At 39.4% G+C, this 19,650-nt stretch overlaps 1 protein-coding gene across 4 annotated transcripts in view; it reads left to right on the top strand.

Annotated features, from left to right (window-relative positions):
- The first annotated feature begins 1,138 nt into the window (after nucleotides 1–1,138).
- Nucleotides 1,139–19,650, top strand: part of KLHL29 (kelch like family member 29) — a 322,996-nt gene continuing 304,484 nt past the window's right edge. For all 4 annotated transcript variants that reach the window (XR_004496530.1, XM_019006045.2, XM_033513078.1 and 1 more), the window contains exon 1: nucleotides 1,139–1,241. The gene's annotated coding sequence lies outside the window, so the exon portion shown is untranslated. The remainder of the gene's footprint in view (nucleotides 1,242–19,650) is intronic.

The following is a 19,650-nucleotide window of genomic DNA, read 5'->3' on the forward strand; positions in this document are numbered from 1 at the left end:
TTTTTCTGTGTGCTTTGTACCCTTACCATCCTCACCTTCACCACACCTCTTTGGGCTGTAAATATTCAGCATTGAAATAGTTTGTCTTTCACAAGAGAAATTACTTGGTCAGGCTATTTAAACATAGCAAAAGTCATAAAATATTCTGAAATAATATCCTAACAGGGTAGGGGGAGAACTTCTAAGGGGATCTTTTGCATGCTAAACTTTCCATAGCTAGCAGGTTGGATTATTGAAGTGTTACTCTACCACTTCAAAATTATTGTAAATACACAAAAATAAAGTTTATATAAAATGGAAAAAGGCTTCAACTGAGGTAATGGGACAGAAGCCCTGATTGCATTGCAGAGTGAAGTGCACTGTAAACTTCAGATTCAGATTCTATCAACTCAATTACAAGTATGCAGCACTCTTGTCATTGTAAGAATCTTCTTGGTAGAAACTGACACGTTAGTGCTAAAAATGTGAAATCAATAGGCACAGTTACATCCACTTAAAAAAAAATTGTATTGATCTGCAGATAACGACAGCAGTTCATTCTTGCAGGATTATATGCCACTTCCTGTCATAAACATTACTTCAATATGTATTGTATCTGAGATGGAGAATGTTGGGATAAAACTGCTTTACTTTAATGAATAGTCATTTTATTCTGTGCATTAAAATGAGATATATTCCTTTAAATTTATCTCCAGGGATTATTTTGATTTCATGGGCAAACTCTGTGTTACCAATGACTCTAGAACACTATTAAACTTTTAAATAGTCTTAGATTGCCTTGTTTTTGCAAGTGCTTGAACTCATCCTCTCTTTGATAGCAACTAATTAAGCAAAATATCGTGTTCTTTCTGGTCTCCTCCACATCCTTGATTAGAGGGTTAACACCATGTTATCTTGGGTATTAGATGTTCTTTGCTAAACCCTGTGTGCCTACCAGGATCTAACTCTCTGTGCTTTGTAACAGATTTCTGTCGCCTTCTGGGATTTAAGTTCTCTGTGCTGATCATGGTGGTCTCCCATTGAGCAGTTTTTCCTTTTTTTTTCTTGTGCTATGATTCATTTGAAGCCTATTCTCATTACACATAGGTGATTTCATCTTTGTGTGTTAAAGTAACTCTTTTCAACTCTTTCTAGGTAATCTGGCTTCTCAGAAATCTTCTGCTAAATGCAAGGGTTTGCTGTCCTGTTTACTGACTGTTACACCTGAGGCTGATTTTGATACAGATTGTGAATATCACAGGGTAAGTGTGCAGATGTCTCTTTTTTTTTGGTGATTTTTCTTTCATGGTCTTTTCCTTGCTTACACAAACACAATTTGGGCATTGCACTTCCTTTCAGTAGCTGCAGGAAGTCCCTATTGCAGCGCGTGCAACTAAGCATCTGTGTTATAATAGAAAAATATTTAAATATAATAAATCCTAATGCTGTAGACTTGATCAGGGGTTTTTGAATTTGGTGGTGTAGCTCCAAGAGGGTGGAAAGTTTTTTGTGCATATAGGCCTAGACTCATGAGGCCATATCTTATTAAAGGGTAAAAAGCTGTAAGAGGCTTATTTGGGTGTAGTGAACTTTGAGTTTTAAGCTGATAAAAGTGCATGCATTTTTATATTACAAATGAAACATTCTTCATAATGTACATAGCTAAAATACCTGTGAAGTTTGCAAGATTGAGTTCAAATATTTGGAAAAGGGAGATTAAAGGTTAGTTTCTTGGGGGCATGGTGAGGGAGAAGAACTGATTCCCTCTCCTATCCATATCCACTATGCACATTACAGTAGAAACTTAAATACTTGACTTCATTGTTGACTGACTCTTGTGGAATTTTTCACCTCCTGCCTATGGGAGGAAAGTTCAATTTTGTGAACAGAGATTTGATTTTTCTTTTTTTTTTTTTGCCTCTTCCTCAGTCTTAATCCCACCTGCTATTTTTCTTGCTTATTCCCTTTTCTAGCTTCTTTTTGTACTTCTCTCTGTTTTTTCATTATGGAGCTAATCCTGTGCCTTTATGCTGTTTCTTGTTCTCTTTACCTCCTTTGACCAGCTTTCTGGCTTCTTCCATCCAAATACATATTTTTTTGGAATAATACAGGCTGGAAGACACCTGTGCAGATATCTAGTCCAGTCTCCTGCTCAGAGCAAGGTCACTTTTAAAGCAGGTTGCTGGGGACCATATACAGTTCAGTTTTGAATATCTCCAAGAAAGCAGACTCCAAAACTTTGTTAGACCCCTGTTACCATGTTTCACCACCTTGTGAAGGATATTGTCTTCATTTATAACCTGAATTTTCGTTGTTACAGCTTTGTGGTTCTTTTCATATCACTGCCCTTTCAAGAATAGGCTCACTCTGTTCTCTCTGGGGAACTGGAAAACACAGTGAGACCTGGGGGAGACCTCAGTTCTAGCCACTGCTATCCTTCACTGGGCTTCCTCCAATATGTCAAAGCCTTCTTGTTCTGGAGGGCTCACAATCCAGCAGGGAAGGGGAGGATTGCTTCCCTGGGCCTGCTGGCTGTGCTGTCACCAGCACAGCTCAGAATGAACACACGGGGTTTTTTCAAGGGTGTGTTGCTGGCTCAAATTGTACCCGCTGTCTGTCAAGACCACCAGGTCCCATATTATTTTATTTTTCATATCTTCAGTTTGTTTAATCTTTCTCAGACACTGTGATGCATTCCTTATTTCCAGCGTTTGCTCTTCCTTCACGGGATTCCTTATTGAACACCTCAGTATCCCCAATGCACCTTCATCATAATGTTTCTGGCAACCTCTTCCCATAAATGTGCATGAGCTATGCTTTGGAAATAGTGAAACACTCTTGGAAATTGGTTTATTTCCATGAGTAGCTAGCTTAAAGCTTTCCATGTAGCTTTGATAATTTAAAATTCTTTCTCAATTCCTGTCATTAGTATATTCACAATAGGTCAGGAAATTGTGTGTATGCTTGGGTGTGTACAAGTGTGCATGAGAGAGTGTATTTAATACTTTTTTCTGTACTGCCAGTACAGAATGAGTACAGCCATGAATAGTGTATATAATAATATGTATCTGAAACTTGCTGGAAATTGAGTCTGAATTATGAACAAGACTTACTTTATATTCCTTCTTTATGTTTGTCCCTGCATGTGTGTGTGTGAAGCTACAAATTGCAGATGTCAACAACTGTAATTGTAGTGGTGGTTAAATCAAATGTTCTGCTCTTTTTCTTTTTTTGGTGGCCCTCATGATGAGTAATGTCTGCTTTTCCTGTATTTTAATAGAGCATGTATGTTGGGAGATATGCCAGTCTCAGCCCTAGCTTGACATGATGATCAGGTGGTTCTTGGGGAAAGGAGACGTAGTCCTGTGCTCCTGGAAGCTTTGCTGTGTGATTCCTTAGGGGAAGGACCAAGAGGACATCAGTAGTCCAGTGCTGAGATCATCGTTACTAGTTTGGCCAGGGTGGTTGGAGCTCCTGTACAAATCCCTGTTTACATCTGCCAAAGAACAAAAGAATGCATTGGGGGGGCAAGTGGAACAAAGAGGGTTAAACAGGGGGAAAAACAACTGAGCAGAAAATAGGAGAAATGGAAAGGAAAAGAAAATGTACAGAAGGGAGGATGAGGACTTCAACTTGTAACAAAGTGTGTTGGTTTTAATTCAGAGAAGTGTTGTCCAACTCCTGAAGAAGTGTTACACTAGTGCAGCTCATATGGTGATGAGTGACAGTTTAATTCACTTTCTGTGTTGGGGAATGTCTAGTAAATCTGGCTTGTGATAAGTTGCCACATTGCCTAGTCCCATCAGCATGAAATGTCTGGGATAATCTTAGGTTGAATAGTTAGTGCAAAGTGATTCCATTGGGCTGTGGGATGCCCATGGGCGTTTCTGCCACGGTGGCTGTGATCTGGTTATACAACATATATGTAACGAAAGAATTAAAAAAAACTAATAATAATTTGGAAATGAGAAGCTTGGTGTGTCCAGGCCTCCTCTGGGAAGCTTCTGTTGCATGTGAGAAATTATTTGAAAAGGCCATGATTTCCAGAATGGACTCTTCCCGTCTCCTTCTGGTAGGAAGCTGCACGTAGGAGTTGCACACTTGTCTGTCTCACCCATTTTTGGATATTCCTAGCTCAGCTCTTCCCCTTAAGAGGACTTTTAACTCAGTTTTTCTGAAGGATATAAATAGTATTTCTGCATGCTGATTGTAGCCCCGTATATCCTGACAGTCACGTGTGGTTGCAGTTTTTGTATTCCAGTTGAAGAAGTACTTAACCCCAGTGTTTTCTGGTTCAAACTGAATTAATTTTCACTATATGCAGCACCTCTTACGATAGTGCGGGTGGTGGGGAGGAATTTGAAATGATGTTGAGAGCTGTTTTGGTGATGAAGTTATTAAAATAACTGTGGGTCTCCCTGCACAGCAGACTGATTGTTTTTTGGAGTATTTCTTACGAGGAGAAGTCAGGATGTGTGTAAACTCTTAAGCAAGACCTCAAATGTGTGTTTAGGAGCTTTAACACAGTGATTGTGTTTTGCTTTTCATTTTTCACAGTTTTCAAGTGGGTGAAAGCAAAGATTTGGATTTGTTCCATTTTATCCCTTTCAGGGGAAGGAGCAAGCCAAATAAAGTAAAAAAAGTTAGTCATAGATATCTGGGGTCACACTGCTTGAGTGAATTTGTGATAAGCTTTGGGATGCAGCAGAGAAACCAAATAGCAACCTCACTTGTCTTTGGGATGGTATTCAAAGAACAATTCAGTTTGGGAATGACCTTGGAGGGATTATCTTAAATCAGGCAAACTGCAGAGGCAGGGCAGGTTGTTGAGGGCTGTGTCCAAGTCCTTTAATACCCCTGAGGATGAGGGCTCTGCAGCCTCCCCACACAGCCATTCTGCTGCTTAAACATCTGCTCTGAATCCATCTTCCTTATTCCTTACTGGATTTTCCTTGATGCAGCTTGCACCTGTTGCCTCTCTTACTGCAGACCCCAGGAAGATTCTGGCTCACCACATGCTCCACACCTTTAACCATCCACTAAATCGTGACAAACTGGAGACATATAATTATAAAAAGCTCAGATCGGTGCTTCCCAAGCACCTATGAATCAGGCAGTATTTTTTGAGTTTCCATCTATTTAACAGCATCTGTATTGGGGTTTGGGGATTTATTTTGGGTTGTGGGTTGGTTTTTTGTTGTTGTTGTTGGGTTTGTTTGTTTGGGTTTTTTGAGGAGGGATTGTTTGTGGTTTTTTGTTGCAGTTTTTTGTTTGATTGGTTGGTGGTTTTTTTGTTATTTTTTGGGTTTGTTTTTTTTTTCTGAAAGAGGACTCTGATTTTACTGTGCTGTTATGTCAGGGAGCAAGGATGGAGTGAGGCAACAGACAACACACATTCTTAACAGTTCTGTAGGTGCCAAAACAAAAATACCTGTGTTTGTTTCTGCCTGTAGATAATACATGTCAAATAGACATGGATTTAGTCACAGAGCTTGGAGTTGGATATAGTTTCTGTTCCTGTCTCTTCCACAGCTGTCTTAGTAATAGCTGTACCTCAACTTCTATGCCTTTAAAATAGATATTATAGATTCTTATTCACAGGAATTCTACAAGTCCTACAGTAACTTAAATGCTTTCAGTTACTTAGGAGAAAACTGCTCTAAAAAAGGTTAAAATATGTATTTTCATGGTATAAACTGTGTGTCTGTGCTTGCACAGGTTTATGCTAACTCCATACTCTTTGTAGGCTGTTATTCTGTAATGTGTTGTGTTACTGTACAAATTGGATGCTTTTATCCACATGATGTGTTGGAAATCAAAGGTGACACGTAGAGGGGTTGTTAGGATAGCCTTTTTCACACAGAAGGTTTGGAAGTAGAAACAAAGCTTAGAAACTTGATTCTTTTAAAAAGTGAGTTCTTACATGAAAGCAGTTAAGTATTCTTTCTGTCAAGTTTAATAATAATGAGCTTTTTGGTGCTGGGATGAGTGATAATTGCAAATGGCAAAAAGTCATCAGAATGTTGTTGCTCTGATTGCAGATTTTATTAATCGTAAAAGAAATTATTCACCTAGAAAGGCTCTTTTTAAGTGCTCATTTACATAAAGATTTGCTGCCTAATTTATTTTGTTAAAAAAAAAATTAACCACAAAACCCCACAACCAGGGACCTACACAAGTGTAGTCCTGTCCTTCTCATCTAGATTGCTTAAAATGTCATTTGTGTTCCTTCTTACCTGTGGCACCAATCTTAATTTTTCCTCCTCTTTCTCAGAAGTGTACATGAAGCTTCTTGGAATTATTTTATAGTTGAGTGCTATACATCTTCCCTGCATGAATTTCCTCCACATTTAAAAAGGATATTTTATCTTTTATGAATGACTTCTTGGGTAGATGAGTTGTTTGACCCTTTACATGTTTCTGATCTCATGATGTGTTGGGATTTGCAGATGTAAATTAAATTTTCATCTGTTTTCTCCCACTCCTTTTATGTTGTTTTCAGCATGAGTCTTGAGTTGATAAAAAAATGGAGCACATCCTTCACTGTAAGAATACAATTAGTCAGTGAGCCTGCCCTGTGAGCTTAAAACAGGGTACATGCTAAAGTATCTCTTTAATTGGGGTTTTGGATGGTAAACTCTTTGGGGTAATGGTGCAGCCTTTACAAGCTTCTGCTAGAGAATTCATACAGAGAGCATTGCTACAGCATGAATATTCAACAGCTGCCTGCCCCTTATTCCTCATGCTGAAATATTAATACAGCAGTGATTCTTCACCTAATCGTGCCGAGATCAGGTGTGTGTGAGTAATGCTGCTGACAATATCCCAGTATCCTGCACACACCCCAGCCTTTTTGTGGGATCACGCCTTCCTGGACCATGCTGAACACCAATTGCTCTCAGTAAATCCTCAACTGCTGTTGCTAAAATGATGATGGGCTCTGCTCCTGGCTGTGTGCCACCAGGTCACCCTTTCAGCCTGCAGAAGGACAATAACTCCAAGGGGGCAATAAAGCTGCTACTCATCATAGCAAAAGAGAGTTCAGATGTGCAGATGGAGAAGCACTTTACTATAATACCCATCATGACAAAGCTGTCTTTGAATTTTCCAGTACCAAATTGAGATCCTTCCCCTGGCATTGTTATCACTTGGGCCTTTTCAGGGCTGGGTTGCAGGAGAGCTTGTGACAAATCCTCTAAGGAAGTGCAGAATTCCTGTGCCCTGCCATGCTTTGGGCTGTAACTTGAAAACAGGATTTCACAGGATTGATGTGGCAGACTTCTCAGTCTATTTTCTAAACTAATATTTAAAGTCTGCCCCACTAATTCTGGTCTCCAAGTTGGCTGTTGAAGCTCTAATATATTTTAACACAAAATTATGCTGAAGTGAAGTTGGGTATGGTAGTGGAGCAGATTCTTCTGTTTCATGTGTATTTGAAAGCTGAGAAAGTTTCTGCTGAAGTCAGACAACACTGGCTTGTCAAATTGCTCACGAACTAAAAGATTGCTCTTGGATGGAATTAATTTGCAGTATCTCATTTACTATCTTAGTTTTGTCATGAATTTCCCCTACTCGGCAGCCTGAAATGCCAAGTGAAAAAGTGTTTCACTGGGAGATAATATAATATATTAAGAAAATGTTATTGATCACAGTATGCTTTTACTGGAAGATGACTTTTTCTGACCGGAACACAAGGGACTTTGCCTTGTTATAGTAGGAAAATGTATTGTAATATGCAAACAGGATTATTGTTAAGGTCACAGCAACTTTGTTTTTACATTCCACTTCTTCTGGAAGCGAGCTTCTCCACAACTAATGCTGTCAGTTGGGCTAGAGTGAGAACAATTTCAGTTTTGAACTTTCAAGCAAGAGATTGCAGCAAGTGTTCTTTTTGAAGTTAGGAATAAATACTGTTTTCCGCATCACCAAAGGTCAGGCCTATAATTCGACAGAGATTACTGTAAGCATTTCATTATGATGATGGACTGCTTTGTGGTGATTCTTTGTCATAATAAATTAATTTAGATTTCCTCATCACACATGTGTTTTATATGTACCTTACAGAAAAAAAAAAGTTGCATATTGGGGTGTAAAGTGGCTTCCACAAACAAGAACTATGAGGCACTTAATTTTTCTATGTAATGTGGGAAGATTAGCCAGGTAGAAGAGTCCATGTTGCTCACAGACGTCTTATGTGGGTCTAAGGACATAATTGCTCTGCAAAGCATGAAGGCAGAAATTTGTGATGGGATGCCCAGTACAGGCAACTTCACAACAAGGACACTTTAAAACATGTTTGATTTAAAGAGGGCTTCCACTGCATAAACAGTAACTCAGAGCCATTAAAATCCTGCTTTCAGTGAGGTTGTTTTTTGCTGAAGGGCTCAAAATTTCCCCTCAAGGGTATGCATGCCATTAAGATGATAATTCTTAAGTTATTTTGAGCTATTTCTAAGGAAAGTCATCCAGAGAATATTCTGCAAAACTTTACTCTTCATCTTATCTCTGTGTGATATAAGTTATAGTAGTAGCCATGTTAATTTACACTGGAAACACAAACTCTCTTGAAATAAATCAGTGAGGGTTGCGCTGCAAATCCAAGAATATTGTCTTTTCTCTGTTAGTTTTCCTTTTGCCCTGCTCCACTTGCAACATATCCCTCCAGTGGTTTTCTCTGTTTTTGTTGCAATAAATCTCCACTTCAGTGAATTTGAAGATACAAACCTGACTGCAGAAATTAATCTCTGGTACAGTAGTGGGTTTCTAACCTGCTCAAGGTTTCCACATGGCAAAATGATTTCTTCACTTCAAGAAACCATTTCCTACACAGGCAAAGCACAATTACTAAAATGGCTGTTATATTCTGAAATTTAATTGTATTTCTTTGCTGCTTTTTCTAATTCAGTTTGTACAATGAGAAATTGACATAAATCAGAGGAACAGTCGTTAGTTGTGCAGGACCTATTTCCCTGGTCCCCTTTTGCAGACTGCTCTTCTAAAATGTGCAGGAGAGATACCACTTGTGTTATAAAAGCAAGCAGAATGGAACGGTTTAGATTTTGGCTTTTAAAAGAGGAAAAACAAACACAAGTCCCTAGATTTTCTTTTTTTACCCTTTTTAGCTGCAGGAGTTTGCTATGGTTTATTTAGCACAAGAAACATGACTTGACATGCAAGTGTAGTAAAGGTTAATTGTTGGACTTCCCGCAAGAATTAAGCCATTGTTTTTACTTAGGATGTTTAAAAATACACAAAATACTTTCTGTTTTCCTTCATGGCTTAAAGAGAAGCAGAGTTACTACCATCACTTCACTTCCCAGTCCCCATGGGGCCTTGGTTTAAGGCAGCTTGGCTCTCAGGATCAGCTCAGCTTGTGTGGATGTCTGCCCTGTGGGACTCGTGCTCCTAAAGATGCTTTATGTTGCCACATGTTTCCCTGCTACTTGGCAGGAAAACGATGCTCAGCTTTTGTAATTCTCTTCGTCTTCCCAAGATGTGCCAGAGCTCACCCTGCTCACAAAGCCTGTCTTGTGCAGACACGAGTCTCCAAAATGCAGTGGCAGTTCAGGACGGCTGGGAATGTGTCCCCGTCAGCTGCGGTCAGTAAGGATAGGTAGAGTTTCAACACGTGTTGTTTAAAAACAACTCTATCAACACAGCTGTTCAGCATTTCCTTGCAGCCTTTTGTGATTAGTTCTTCAGAATGCTGTTTAAAATACCATTAGAATCAGCTACATCTGGCCAGCCCCTTGGATGAACTCAGGTATTAGTCTGGTGTGCTAGAAAAGATTAATTATTTACATGTAAATCCATTTGGTTTTCATGTTCCCTATCTTCATGAACTGAAAGATGAGTGGAGGGAGAGAGGAAAAAGAGGAACCTCATGGGAGAACGATTTGTGCTGTTGAAATCATAGCTAAGTTGTTTTATTTGGTTTTTTAATGGTTCTTGGTGGGCACAGTAAATACAGGGAAGGTGTCGTTCACTTTTACTGCATCTTGTGCTGAATGTGAGAATTCAGTAGTAAGCAGAAAAGACAAAAGTCTATAAAATCCCTTTGTATGTTTGTAGAAGAGTTTGATATAATGACATGAAAGATATCTCTTAATCTATTCATCTAATTGTAATGCAGTAAAGAACAGCTTCTCGGCTTACGAGCATGTGTGTGAAAACGTTTATGCTTAACATTTATGGGGACACAAAGAGGTGGTTCTTGAAGAGCAGAAAAGGCTTTCTAATTTGTTTTTCCTGTTTATAGGAGTTCTGTTTTCTTTTAAAAAAAATCTTTTACACAGAAGAGGTAAATTGATAAATTGGAAGAGGTGGTGGTATTGTGGTGGAAAGATCGTGGCCAGATTTGAATCTTCCCTTGTTCAGTTATAAACCTGCTCCTGAGCTGCTTCACATCCCCGTGAGACATGGCTCTCTACAGCGTGAATTTGAATAATAGAGTTGCCATTAGAGTCCAACATAAAAAAGATGATTGGCTGTGCGCTTGATTTACGGGAAGGCAGAAGTGGTGAAGTATACGGTACACCAGGGGATATTTATGCCGCTAATGCTTAAAACACAGCCCAGTGTTCTGCGCACTGTAGATGCTTTCAAATGGCAAAAACAAAGGTGCGAATGGCAGTAAATCCAGTTATTCTGATAGCTGAACGGCCCCAGATCAGGATCAGGCTGTGCAGTCTCTTCAGCATGCAGAGCAAGTCTGGTAAAGCCCCTGTTTAGTTACTGCCTGTTACGGGATTATCGGCTTTGAATCAAAGAAAATAATTTCAAATATGTTAGGATTTAGGGTATATTGTTTCATCTTCATCAGTTTCTAATGAAAGAATTATTTTTTTCAATTTATGTGCAAATAGGCTTCCAAAATCTGTTGCTGTGAACTGAGATTTTGTCAGGTTTTTTTCCTTCATCAAATTACTCCTGTTCTGCTAATAACTGTCAAATTGCACCTCAACTCAGCATTTTCTTGATTTATCTTCCCTGCAGTAGCTAACAGTATCTCTCTGAGGTGTATCACTTGGCTGCTGTGCAAACAGGCTGCTCTTAAGGTACTGAGCTGTGCATTTACATTTTTTTTGAAATGTTACAGCAATTATATTTGATTCTTAGAAGAAAAATTCATTGTTGACTCAAACTGGATACATTTTTCAAAATGTAGGGTTGTTTCCTGAAATGTTCATAAGCTGAGCGGACATTCGGCATTCATCATTCTGCAATGTCTAATACAAAATACTAACTCTTAAGTTTTCAGTCTGTTTTTTCCTAAAGAAAGTATCACTCAGAACTTGCTGCTAAATAATACATCCTGCTCCATTTGCACAAATCCACCCCTTTTCTATGCTTCTCCAGGAAAATACTTTAGAAGGGAGAGAGGTCCTGGAGAAACTGGTTTGAGGTTGGTTAATAGCTCCCTTAAAGTAAAGATGTTTGTAAGGGTTACTTCTGACTGCTTCCTTCCTAAAGGTTTTTCTAGTTAAAGAGCATTTACTGAGCTTGAATTAATTTTGTGTGATACAGAAAATTCACTTGTATTCCCTAAAACACCATTTCTAAACTGTTTTCTGCATTTAAAGAAATTTATTTCTTTCAACCTTTTATTTGGGAAAAAAAGCTAGAGAGAAAAAAACAAACATGTAGTTGTCTACTAAGCCTTTCCATGCAAAGTGCATGTTAGCCCTTCTCCACTCAAGAAAGACCTCAAAATTTTATAGAAGTTGCTTGATACTAAGAAAATTTAGAAGCACACCTCACCTGTATCTGTGTGCTGTGTGGACTTGAACCAACAAGATCATATATAGTAGCTTTGTCTAGTGTGAATGAGATGCTACTTACATTTGCAGGTAAAAGAAATCAACAACTATTAATTTGGCAGAATTATTTATTTCTTACTGATGATATTTTCGGTGTATCTAATCAGACCACTCATGAATAGAAATGAAACAATTTAAATAGAGGCAGTGTACATTGTATGATCTTGTTTTCTCAAACTGTTCCATAATGCAGTGAATAAATTTATCTGTTCTACTGAAAAGACTTCTGCAGAAATCATGCACAGTGCTTTCACCTCTATTATTTAATACGACTGTTTTAGAACTCTTGGAAGATGGTTATTTCTGCTGCTGCTACAGGCATCTGGAAAAAAACGTTCATTTTGAGGCAACAGAAGTGGAAACCAACTTAGACAGTCTGAAAATCCAGGAAGGTGCACCAGGAACACTTAATTGAAAGGTGTGTAGAAAATGATGAAGTGGTCTTACTGCGTATTACTCCCCAACCCCTGGAGTAAAGGTCCACATTCACAGAGGGTGCAGAAAGGACTGAAGAGTGGCTGGTCTGAATCAGCATCTGAGTCCCTTGGAGGCACAGGGAGAAATGTCTGTGCAGAGGCAATGCTCACAAAATGTCCTGATAGCCCTTGAATTTTACTCTGAATCGTTGGATAAATGTGGGACACTGTGGGAGAGAGACAAGTTATAGGTGGCCTCACCACAACTTTTGGCTGTCCCTTAGGCCTGTTGGGAACCTGGGGGGCTTTGCAGAAGTCTGTGTTCTCCTCGAGGTCTTGTACTCTGTGCAGTTTGGGCTGGTGACAGCAATGAACTTTGCACTTGATGCTGATGGAGACCACTCAGTCATAAGGGAATTAGACCAAGATTCTGTGGTCTGCACTGTTTAAAATGCCTTTTTAGTAAAACTTTTCATCCAAAAGTCAAATCTATTTATTAAAAGTTAGTGTTTACTTGAACATCTTTGCAAGGATTTTTTTTTCTCTTTGCTGTTACTATTTTTTTTAACTTTTTTTTCCAGAGGAGTTTTCTTTTGCACACTCCAGATAATTTTATATGGGAATCTTTGCTTAAACTTGGTAATTAAGAATATAAACAGGTCTTAGAGGTGAATCTGCTCAAGCTGGATGCAAACCAGGAGATCAGTGTGTCGTCTTATCCTCCTTACTGAAAAGATGCAGATACTAAATGCCATCATCATTTCTGTTACAGTGCCTTTAAAAGTTGCAGCTCCACTGTCCAGGTAGGATTTTGGTAAGCAAAATCTCTTAACTCAAAACAGGCTTTAGGTTGCCATAGTTCATTCATAGATATCAGAACAGAACTATTTGCTTCTCCTCACTAAACCTGCCCTAGGATCATTCAGTGTAAGCCATGGCATACATTTCACTTTTCCACACTTACTAACTCTCCTAATGCTTGGGAAAGGGTTGTGGGCAGTGCAGGTGAATCTGGCTGCTGTTTATTATCTATCCTTGTCTTTTATTATTATTTTTTTCCCACTTGAGGAATTTTAATCCCAAAATGAATTCCAGCACTTAGATGCTTTTAAAACCTTACTGGCAACCATCACCTCTTAATCTTTTTACATTTCTTGTGATTAGCAGTGCTTTCTAATCCTAACACCAGACCTAACAGCAACTGTTAACTGCACTACTTGTTTTACAGCTAAATCTAATCCTTCTAGCAGTCTGAGGCCAACATTATATTTATCACTCTGAAATTACTAACTGCAAAATGTTGTGGCAGTTCTTCAGGTGCTTTTTTTTTTGTGGTGTTTTTTTAATTTTTTTAAATTTTTTTTTTTTTTTTTTTACTTTCTCATTCATTATCATGAATTGATAAATACAGCAATTGGTATATTTCCAGAAAAAGATGAAAATAGGTGCTCTCCCCACCCCAGTCTTTTTGTTCTTTTCTTCTTCTCCTGGTCCTGGAGAAGCAATTTGCTTTCTACCTGAGTTTATGATTAGTGAGATGTGTAGGTGGAATGTGTTTTAGTAGCTTTTTTCCCCTCTTCCTTTCCCTCCCCCCACACCTATTAATATATCTGTTAGTAAGCTAATGCTGTTAGGTTATGCAGACTGCTCAGTGTGCAAGGAAAGCTAAGACAGCCAGCAAATCCTCACACTGCCCTGAAACATCTCTCCCTTGTGCCAAAGGCTCTGTGTGAGTTCGTCCGTGAGGCAGCAACAGATTTTATATCCAGTGCCTTCTCAGAGAAAGGGTAAAGAAATTGCTGTTGTAGATTTACTGGTGTGAGATTTTTTACCTTTTCCCCACCTGGAAAGTTGTGTGGGTGTTTACAATCTCTACAGGAACTGCTCTGAATTTACATTAGGAAAGGGGGAAGGGAACATCAGGAAACTGAAAACTTCTCTTTGTTGCTGCTTGGGTTTTTTATTTTTTCCCCATGGGAGGGGCCAGGGAGGTTTTGCCAGGAGCATGCAACCCCCAGGTGACCCTGTTTCTTAAATCCTGGAATCATTTTCAAGGTGGATGAAAGGAATGGCAAAGAGAGTCTAAAGAATAAAACATAGCATTTTTCCATAATCATAGTAGGTAATAGCTAATGACATCTGCTGCTGGGATCTTCCATGCTCTGTTTTTCTTAGCTGTGATTTTCTTTCTCCAACCAAAGGAAATTTGAGCTTTATTTTTTTACTGGCATCACTGAGAACGCATTTTGGATTTTAAAGCAAGGTAGGAAGTTTTTATATATGTATATATATATGTATAAGCATGTCCATTTGTATTTATGTATTTAAAGAGTAATGGTCCTTGCTCTTTGAAGATCTCATGTCTGCTGGTCCTAGTGTCTGAAAGCTCACCTGTATTTTCTGTCAATGGACCAATAAAAGATGGTACTTCTCTGTGTTCTTCGCCTTGCTTACATACTCATACCATGACTCTTGTCAGCTCTAGCAGAAAGTGCTACTTTTGTATGTAAGACAGGAACAGAATTGCAAAGAAGTCTGTAGTTCAAAACAAGCAAAATATAACTTTGTCATTGTGTCATTGCCCTTTTCACCTTATTAAATGTAGAGTTACTTAAATCACTTTAATCCATTACTAGTGAGGTTGTCTGTCTGCTGGAAGAGGATACAGGGCTTTCATGTCTGCTCAGAGCGAGCTGTTCCACATCTCTGTGGAGGAGAGCTATTCAATGCCTGCTCATCTGGGATGTCTTTTTCTGCTGAACAGCCAGGAAATTTCAAGGAGCTGTGTCCTCCCCATGTATATGTGTGCCTACCCAACTGCTCTGGCTGTTTCCTGAAGAGAAGTAGTGGCTGCCCCTTCCCTGGAAGTGTTCAAGGGCAGGCTGGATGGGGCCCTGAGCAGCCTGGGCTAGTGAAGGTGTCCCCCATGGAAGAGGGGTTGGAACTATAGGTGATTTTTTAAGATCCCTTCTGACCCAAACCATTCTGTGGTGCTATTTCTGGTTTCCCAAGTTTGTTTTGGGGCTCTTCATTCTTCTTCTAACAGTTCCCTCTCCACTTTCTCTGTTTTCCTCTTTCCCCACATGCTGGAGTTCATTAAAGGTCCCCATTGAGTTTGTACAAACTTGTAAAATATTTTAGCTGTGATTAATTTAGTCTTGGCTTTCCAGTGGGGGATAAGTGCTTGTAATATTTGATGAAATCAGGGTCCCACCCTTCTTTATTATTTCTTTGCTTCACACCTTTAAGTTCCTTCTCCCAAATAACTTAAAAATTTTGTGAGGTGGGGCAAAAATATATAAACATATAAAGTGTGCAAGTCAAAATTGGGCTTTTTAGTCAAATGCCCTGGCAGGGGGGAAGCTGGGACATTGGCTGGGCTTTCCCTGCAGGAGACACTGATTCCTACTGCTCTTCTGAGCTGCAAATACTCATGGCTGTGGAAGGAGGGGATGAAGTGAGAGCCAATCTGGGAGTTGGCAAAATTCATATTGTGTCTTAAGTTACAAGTGCAAGTACAGGGCTCTAGGTGTAGAAGGGAGAGATTGAAGGGGTAGTCCTAAATTTTAGTGTCCTAATGCCTTTTTATGCCATCTTCAGTGGGAAAGTGGCTTAAGGAGGGTCTAGTGTGAATTAGGAAACTGTGATGATTAAAAATGTGGGTGAACAATACAAGGCAAGAATGGGGTAAGTGTACAATACAGGAAAAATGAAGTTGGTACCCTGCATAAAACATAAAGAAGTCAGGAGTGATGTTTGCAGACTTGTAGTGTTGCTGATGGCCAGAGGGACTTGAGAGCTTGAGTGCTGCTGTTGTTCTACTCTGTTTACTTCCTTTTATAATTTCCCAAAGAGAGAGATTTCTTGAGCCCTGCCTGCATAACTCTGCACTCTCCAGTCAGTGCTCCTGTTTCCTGCACAACTTCATACCTTCTTACAAAAATGAGTCTAGGTAAAAAGGAAAACATATTTATCTGGCTATTTTCTATTTTAGCAAAGGCAGAATATCTGTTCCTTTCAAGTGTTCTGACTGAAAGCCATGCCGAGCTGATTTATGTAAGAAGTTGGATCTTCCACCATCTCTTTTTTTAATTCAGCTTTGAGCTCCAACTACAGAACACATGTGGTGGGAAGCAGACAATCCCATTACCCTGCTCTGCCTTCACTATATCTGCTGAAAACCCTTTTTTTTTCTGGTAGGTATTGTAAAAATCAATATTCCAGTTGCTGGCAAGGAAAGAGCACTATGCAGGTTGATACTGAGGGATCTGCAGTCTGTTAGGTATGAGATGGCTTTCTCCTTGCACTGGTTACAATCGTGGTCTTACTGCTTACACATTTTGGGTTTATATACATAAGACAGATGCTTTTATGTTTTTATGGTAAGTTTCAAAGGAGCAGAATTGATCAAGGCTGCTATCATGAATATTAAATGTTCAGTCCCATAAAAATTGCTTGTATAAATAGTGTTCCAGAAAGTGACAGTCATAATGCCTTATGTTGAATTTCATTAATTCTTTCACCTCTTTAATTTCTTCAGTAGCTTTTGAGGCATGGAAACTGATAACCTTCAGGCTACTCTGTATCTCAGAAACCTCTCTACCTCAGAGTAGCGCAAGCAGTGACCAGTGAAGCTGAAAGGGAAGAACATAGTGATTAAAAACATAATAGAAATGTGTGGAAAATGGAAAGAATCTTGAGTTGAGAGGACACTGAGATTCAAGAATAAGAAATTTTAACATTCACAGGGCCCTGAGTTCCATCAGGGCAGCAATAATGATAGGCATGGTAATACTTACTTGAAAAATCTCCTTTTTTACCTATCCTCTCACTGATGCCGGCTCAGGTGTTGGGCTGGAGGACAGGGGTGGCTCTGGCTGTCAGCACTGTGGGTGGAAGGATGAATCGATATGCAAAGCATGTTTTTAACTGCTTGAAACCCAGGGACACACTGTACCTGACCACAGCCTATTTCAAGGTCTGTCAGCTTTGAGGAGTCAGCGAGCTGGCGGTGTCTCTTTCAGAACATACCCATGAAAATAATTGTGATTAATTTTAATTACTGCTGGCTGAGGGCAGATCCTTAGCTGTGTGGATGGGTTTTATTACACTGTGCCAAAGAATTGTCTGAGGTAGAAAAGTCTCAAACTTCCTGCTGTTTGAAAGGTGTGCCGGGGAAAGGGTGTGTCTGCAGGAGGGTCTCTTCCCATCCCTCACAGTCGCTTAGTGGTGGTGCAGCAGTTTCAGCAGCTGCCCATGGTGTGTGAGTTAGTGCAGAAAGCACTTGAAGCTGGGAGTGGGGAATGGCTGAAGGTGAAGATGACTGATGGCTGTTACTGTTGCCTTACACTCTCTTCCACATTTTGTGTTCCTCTAACCTGAGACAAACAAACAGGATGACTGCCTCAATCTGAAAGGACTGTATTTCTGTTACAGCTTTAAAGCACGATCCTTCTGCCTCATTGTGGTGTCCTAGGCTCTGCCAGTGGTTAGAGCAGCTCTCCTCCAAAAGAATCATGTTGAAGTTGCTCAGTACACCTTCTGTAAAACCTAATTTGGGGGCACTGGTCTGTTTTCCCTGTTTCAGAGATGATCAGCTGCTGCTTTACTGAAATCTCTTTGGCTTTCCCATTGTTTGTGTGCTATTCCAGAGGCTATTGGAGAAGGAATAGGTTTGAACCTCCTCTCAGTGTATCAGCTAGTTTCCTCTCAGGCATTAAACCAAAGTGTCTTCATTCTGGTTTAGGAAGGTTTATTATTTTATTATTTATTATTATTTGTTTATGAGGTTGGAGTATGCATTTAGACACCCAAGAGACAAGAGGAGGTCTGTCAGGTAAGCAGCTGGTCTCAAACTCTGAAATCTACAGCTGAAATCATTTGCTCAGCTTTACTCCCAGCTTTCCCATTAGCTTGCTTTTTGGCATTGACCAAGTCATTTGACCTTTTTTTCTTACGTTTTTGCTTTTCTATTAAAAAACATACATCTGCTGGGAAGAACACTGAATTTGTTTGTTTAATCCTTTTCTTTTTATATTCTTGCACAAGACTAACAGGAAAAAGTTTTGGTTGGGAGTGTGTAGATGAGAATTGAAATTGCATGCAAAAATATCTTCCTGTCATTATAAAAAACCCAAAACCACCCCTAATTTAGAAATGTCTGCTCGTGGAAATAGTTATTCTCAGCCACTGAAATTCAGTTTGGTACTGCTCGACTTTGAACTATGAGAGTATGCAGATCAGCAGTACTGATTTATGTCCCTACAGAGTTTTAAGAAATATTCCTAATCCAAGAATGGTTTTTGGAAAGGTTTCCAAGGAAGGCTTACTGCTTCTGATTTGAGTGGAGCTCTGTAAACAGCTGAACTTCAAGCCCTGAGCTCTATATATTCCTTAAAATGTTATAATTTTATTATATTTAAGTATTTATATAGACCTTATAAACTTGATATGACCTTGCTCTTGTAGGTGCAGGTGAGCATACATTTCCCTAGGAAATTGCACAGTGGTGTTGGGAGTGGAGCCCAGACCACCTGAACCTCTCACCAGGGTTTGTACCCTTATAAATAATGCCACCATTGGTGTCTGGCATGGAGGGTGTGTGTGACTAAGCTGTCATTGCAGCATTCTGTGATGGTAGATTTTCCTGCTTAAACTAATCATGGTCATGTTCACAGCACCTAATGGAGTGCCAAAAAAATTAGCAGACTGGGCAGCAGCTGAGTCTTGTTCCAGCCTGTGGGAATGGTAGGAATATGTCAGCTTTAAAGGTTAGCAAGGTGGGCTTGTTTGGTCCTCTTCCTTTAGTTCTGTTTTCTGTTCAGAGCTAAGATACAGTGATTGTGGCAGTCTGCCATTGTATTGTCTGTGCAGTTTCCTTTTGCCAGGATAATCATCATCTGGACCCTCTTTTAATTAAATTAGCTCAAACAATGAACCGTATGAAAACTGCGCTGGGACTTTCGGTGCAACTGCTGCATTCTTTGTGGTAGGCTCGCACAGTATTGTTTGGTTTGGAGACTGATGAGGAGGGGACTTGGCTGGGCTTGCACATGTGGGGAGGCATTTCTTCATACTTGAATTTTCTTGGGCTGAAGTATTCAAATTGGCAATTTGAACAGGACCAGGCTTTTTAATAGGCTACCTCTGCTTTTACTGTTTCTCAGAGGAAAGAGATCTTGTAAAAAAGTGCTTCCATGTGAAGATTTTTCCTGTATTTCTAGTTGTTAAATGAAGAAATTAAGTTGGTTGTTTCTATGTAATTGCCCAGATCATAACTCATCAGTGGGAAATCTGCTGTCAATTACCGACTTCCTTTTGGTAATCTCTAATTTTTCTTAGCTCATGTATGTTTTTGTTGCTTTTTTTTCATAGATCAGTTTACAATTTTTTTTCCTTTTCCCTTCACTTCTTATGGCACCCTTTACTTATTTCCT

Source organism: Parus major, chromosome 3 (assembly GCF_001522545.3).
Source record: "Parus major isolate Abel chromosome 3, Parus_major1.1, whole genome shotgun sequence".
In the NCBI taxonomy this organism is placed as follows: domain Eukaryota; kingdom Metazoa; phylum Chordata; class Aves; order Passeriformes; family Paridae; genus Parus; species Parus major.